This window comes from Solanum pennellii, chromosome 5 (genome assembly GCF_001406875.1).
Source record: "Solanum pennellii chromosome 5, SPENNV200".
Lineage (NCBI taxonomy): Eukaryota > Viridiplantae > Streptophyta > Magnoliopsida > Solanales > Solanaceae > Solanum > Solanum pennellii.
Genome location: NC_028641.1, coordinates 10,434,499 through 10,440,831, shown reverse-complemented (window position 1 = coordinate 10,440,831; position 6,333 = coordinate 10,434,499). Strand labels below are relative to the sequence as shown.

At 31.2% G+C, this 6,333-nt stretch overlaps 1 long non-coding RNA gene across 1 annotated transcript; it reads left to right on the top strand.

Annotated features, from left to right (window-relative positions):
* The first annotated feature begins 1,605 nt into the window (after positions 1 to 1,605).
* On the top strand, positions 1,606 to 4,202 carry LOC107018878. The gene is made up of 2 exons (XR_003578227.1): positions 1,606 to 3,465; positions 3,858 to 4,202. It is a non-coding gene; the product is annotated as an uncharacterized LOC107018878 (long non-coding RNA).
* Positions 4,203 to 6,333: the final 2,131 nt, after the last annotated feature.

The window sequence follows — 6,333 nt, the reverse complement described above, 5'->3', positions numbered from 1 at the left end:
CGTTCCGGTCTCATTTTTCTTCCCGAAAAAGGTAATCTTCTTTTGATCTTTAACTTTTTTTAGTTGGCGTTTCGTTTGAGAACTGAAGCTCTCTGTTGGTTTCTTCTCTCCCTTTGATGAATGCACCTGATCTATCTTGGTTCACTGTTAATGTCCAATATTTAATGTCTTAGTTGATGTTTCTCTTTAGTTTTTGAAGATGAAGTTTAAACCCCCTCATAGTGTTATACATTCTTTTATTTTACTTCATTATTTTATTAGATGTCTTGTGTTAGTAGTATTTCAATTATTTCATATCTTCCTCGAATGTGTTGTTATTATTGAGAATGGATGAGCTCATGGTGCCTCTGTTTTGTTCTCTATGCCTCTGTCTGTTGCCTTATTCTCTTGTGAAGTTAAAATTTTTCAAGTGGAACTTTGGTTTGTTTGAACACAACTAGTACGGTATATATTTTAGTCTAAGCATGCTTTTAACATATTCAGTTTTATATCCCAAACATGATTTTAGCATATTTAGTTTTCTTTTGAGTTACCAATCGGTGATTTTCTTTTTTCCTTAACTCCTTATTTTTAATTGTACTATTATATATAGAGTTGTGAGTTTTGTTAAGATAATTCATGGCTCTCCCTTTAAGTATGAATATTAAGCCTCGTTGTATATCTTTTTGTATGGGATACCTGCCTTGAGTCCGTGAGACTCTACCCTTGCATTTGGAGTTAGATTGAATCCCAACACCGCCATCGAGTCAATCTTGATCAAATACAGGGCAAACGGAAGCTGAAATATAGGAAAGTTGATATACAGTTTTGTATACATTGGTATACACTTTTTGTATACCTTGCAAAGAAGTCGATATACACCCCTATACATTCACTGCATACAAATGAAGCAGAATCGAAAATGCGCTAAAAAGGGACCCAAATGGTGCCTCTTATTTTACTATTTAGTACAGGTGGAAGAATAGGCCACACCCACTTTTGAACCATCTTTTAAAATAGGACAGATTTCAAGATTTGGAATTTGGGCCAAAGGGCCCAAGTTCAAATATTCATTTCCTTTGTTCTTATCTATTTGCTATTTTATTTGACTAACACTTTATGGTAATATTTGATTAATTTCCAAAGATAGCCATTTCTCTTTTACATTAGAAAAAATATAAATATTTGTTTAATATATGTAACACCCCGTATCCTAAAAAGATAAAAAAAAATCAGCTTTTCAGAAATCAGCAGGTGCAATCGATGGTTACCATCGACGGACCGTAGCCTGACCCACGGCCCGTGCTGCACATCCGTTGATTGTGACTGAAACTTCCCCAAAAAAACTCAGCCTAAAAAATTTGACTAAGTGTCAAACGATGGACGGGTCTACGGTTCGTAGGTCAGACTACAGTCCGTAGTCTGTGTTCGTCGATCAACACCCCATTTACCCCATTTCTCATATCATGATTAGACCTAGTGTTTCTAGAACTTCAACAGAACTTCATAAATTAATAATTATATGTTCAAAATCAGATATCCATGTTATTATTCAGTTTATCGCATGAATTTCAGAACCCTAGCTATGTATATCTTTAGTTCTTGAATTACACATGCTAGGTCAGATATTTCAGTTACTTCATGTATACATGCCTTAGTTATAAATGCATAATTACCAGATAAATTGTTGCATTCTCAGTTTTCATGTTCAGTTTTGAGCTATCTAGCAATCACTTGTACCCCTATTTGATATTGATACTAACTCCCACACCCCTAGACAATCTTTTCCTAGCTTAAACCCTGTTGTTTTTGTTCAATTGTGATAATTAATTTCAAAATTACTTTCTTTTAATTTGGTGGAATGATCTACCCATTTGTCATAATTGCTAGAATGAATTAGTTTGCATCTTTAATTTCCTCATTGAATTCTCCAATTTAGATCACTCCCTTTGAGATTCGACCCTGACTCAATTATTGAGTATTTATATTGCTAACGATCACTTATTTACTTAATTGTTTCTTGAGGAATTTGACTTTTATCAGTCACTCTAAATTGAGCAATTTGATTAACTTTTCAAAATAAAAAAAATAATATAATTAATGTTGCTCTCAGTTGAGAGAGATTTTCAGAACTTTTAATTTTGAAGTTTCTCCAAAAGTAAATCTAAATACATCATATAGATAAATACCCTAAGGAAAAACTATTTTATAATCGAATGAAAAAACATGTCAAGAAAAATGCAACCACTATCGATACAAACTCGTGCATTTAATCGATTCTTGATGATGGAAAGTAATGAATATCTAGTGTCCTCATCTTTTAGCTGCCCTATTAATCTTCTAAGCATCCAAAGTCCCCTCAAAATAATATTTGCGATGTGTGTACTAATTTGTATTTTCGGAACAAGTTACTCATAATAGGTAGGATAGGAAATGGATTCAAAATAAACTTGTTGCTGCGGGCTTCACATAGCGGCAGACTGATTTTACAAGAAGCCATACTACCCCATTTTTTCCTGTCGCTATAGACTCCAATTTATTTTTCTCAGCATCAATTTTTCTATACATACTTGGTCCTCAACCTTTGAACTCAATCTTGATTAAATTTCATAGATTTCTTCTCAGACATCAAAATATTTGTTTTAGCACCAAAACTGCTCTTTTTATCAAAATCATATCCTACACAATAAAACACATGTAATATACTCTCTCTATATTTTAATAACTTAATCCGTCCGCTAAAAGTTTTTTTTTAATTGTTTGTTTTTCTTTAATAACTTTTTGTATCATGGTGTGAAATTTTTCTACTTGTATGATTATTGACCTCAGTAGATTTCAGTTTTAGCGAGATATTCCTTTTAAGTTTTACAATAGGATTGACTATTTTGTAATTATATATATTTCTGTGACTAAACTTTGATTGCTACGTCAAAAGGTAGAGTTTTAAGCCACAAATGTCTCATTAATCTACTTGACCTTCAAAAATATCTTAGCATCTTTAATTCCCAATTTTAAATCCAATTGGCTGTGTTGGTTGGTTTTGTCGTGTGTTTTTTCGTAGTCATTATTGGTTTTATGTCCTTTATATTTGTTTAACAAAGACGGGGGAGTAAATATGCATATCATTATATTTAAAATATTAAAATGAATATATCTTTTAAATGCGGGTGAATTTTGACTAAAAATCTTGAAAAGGGACCATCCTAGTAATTGTTTCAATTATAAAACACTAAGGAACCGTTCATTTGCCTCATTCATCTCCTCATTCATCAGTGCCTTTTGGCACATCTATCATGGAAGAAAAGGAAAATCTCCCTTCCCAAATAAATCAGTTTGTTAATGAAACTCTTGATTTATTTGGAAAACAAGTAGGACCCGTTTTCTCTAGCTTTTTAGGGATCTACCAAGGAGTTTCATTACTTGCTCGTAGATTGGCTCAGGTCATTGTCACCTTGATACTATTGAAGTAGCTTATTTCCAATTCAGGTATGTTTCAAAATGAAGATTCAATGTAATCCTTTTGTTAGGTAGTGATTCATATTGAAAAAAAAGGATAGATTGATCGGATCTTCAACATGATCTATTAGTTCTACTAGTTACACATAGATCTGGTTGAAGATTATCTCAATTACACTCGTGTTTGCAAATTGTGGCCCTTTGTGATCACTAGGGAAATCTTAAACAATAATTCCCTAGGGATACATGGCTACCATGAGGATGATTGGATTCCACAAGCGAGTGGAAGATGACGATGAAGATGCATATATTGCACAAAAAAATTTATAATTCTCAAGATCATTTAAGCTAGTTGCAAATGCACTAATCAGAGATTTAGGAGACCAAGCTTTTCTTTTGAGGTGCTAGTGCTTCTCTTTCAGAATCCAAGTACTTGGTGCAACTGGATGAAGATACGACAAGTAATAATGCTGAATATTCGGGCTTGTTCTGCCTCTTTTATATCAACATTTCACTACAATGACCAAATGTTCTACTGAGCAAATTGTTTCTACTTAATTGATATGTTTTTTTGTAAAAATATTTCATCGTAGAAGTCAACGTTCTTTTGCCGTAGATTGGAGTTCATTATGTATTTGGATTAGAAAATGTAAAATATTGATAGAAATTACATGGAGTCTGATTTGCTAAAAAAAATATCGTTATCTTTTTATGTGCTTGCTGGATTTTATGATGAACATAAAATTGTCATTTTTTAATGTGTTTAATCAGTTACATAATGGATATATAATTATCGTTAATTTCAATGTGCTTGATTATTATACGATGAATATAAAATTATTGTTATTTTCAATGTACTTGATGAGCTACATGATGAATATAAAATTTGGTTATTTTTAATGTACTTGATGAATTACATGATGAATATGAAATTCTATTATTTTCAAGGTGTATAATGAGTTACATGATGAATGCGAAATTATCTTTATTTGCAATGTAATTGATAAGTTGCCTAATGAATATACAATAATCATTAATTTTTATGTGCTTGATGAGTTACATGATAAATATAAAATTGTCATTATTTTCAATATGTTTGACTTGTTGCACCCCAAAAACGGATTTTTGTTAGAATCATTAGTAGAAATAATCAAATGATTCTGTTGATCCATTCGAGTAATTAACCGTTTCACAATTAGGAAACTAAATTTATTGTTATAGCCTGAATTTTCCAATTGAATTACATGATGAATAGAAAAGTGTTGTTATTTTAAATGTGCTTGATGGATAACATGATGAACATTATACAAAATTATCATTATTTTCAATGTGCTGGATGAGTTGCTTGATAAATATAAAATTGTCATTGTTTTTAATATGTTTGATGAGTTACATGATGAATAGAAATAAAGTTTTCGTTATTTTCAATGTACTCAATGGGTTACACTATGAATATAAAATCATTGTTACTTTCATTGACTTTGATGAGTTACATGATGAATATACAATTATCATTATTTTCGATATGTTTGTATATGCACACAATTAATTCTCTTTTGGACAATCATTTTCTATCTTTCACTTTTTTGGTGATTTACTTTACTAATCATTATTGTTTGTTGAAGTTTGCAATGTCAACAAACTTTTTTACTTCACTATATATGCATATGCTCAAGAAAATAATTGTCATTCAATTAGATTTTATGTTTGTTACATGCTAATGGAAGCCAGAGCATGTGACACATTTTAGTGCTAAAAATTTTACTAGTCATGTGAAAAATCACTACTGTACTTCATTAACTTGTTTGGTATTCATAAGCTTTTAGAAATTCGAAGCTTGTATGTATATCAGTAATCTAAACTCGGACTACATAGATCGACGATGAAGCTTGATATATCAATTATGGATATATCTATAATGAATTTGTATAAAATGCAAGAGCATATCTCAAATGTCTCCATATATAGGTGTCACTTGTAGTTATCATTCTTGGTTGGTGTTTATAGGAGACATACAATGTTGTATTATTCTCATTGTATTTGTTGTATTTTTGTATAAGAGTGGTATTAAGCGTGAATAAATATTTATTTTATTATTACATTTTAAAATATCTTTTATAAATCGAAAACCTCCTTTTAGGTTGTTTATGCTATTAATGTCTATGATGACATGTTAGATAATATTTATAACATATTACTATTTTTAATCCATCATCTGGGGTTATCTTTGATGTGAAGGGTTAGTCTTGACCCAACCATGTCGATTAATCCAAAAAGTTACTGTTGTTAGGGGGGACATTGACCATACCCCTAACCAACAGATTACATCATAAAAAGTTTCAGAAAAAGAGTGGGGAAGGATTTGCCTATGCAATTTCTTTCTCTATCAAAAAATTAAATTAATTCTTAGTCTACAAAAAAATATATTACATTTTCATATTTATTCCTCATGGAAGGTACTTGCCACTTCTCTAGTCGAATTTAAGAGAATGCCAAGAGGAGAAATAGGATTCCTTTTCATTAGTAGAGGACATATTGACAAAGTAATCAACCCCCATATTAGTTTCTCGATAACAATGAGTGTGGTTGGCCTTGCTAATACTTTTATTAGTATCATATATGATCTTTTTCAGCTTTAGATTAATAGTGTTCCTATTTTTCAACATGTTTGTGATTACCAAGGAATTCATTTCAATCGTGAAATTGTTGAATCCATTCTCCATACATCAACTAGGACTGAACCTGTGCACTATTAAGATATCCCAACTAATAAATATAGGAGAATTTTGAATGATCAAATCATGAACACTACCTTTGGTCCTAACACTCCACTAGACCGATGAATAATGTCGAAGGAGGAACCAATGTAACTCCACATATGAGTTGCAGCTTTCCCTT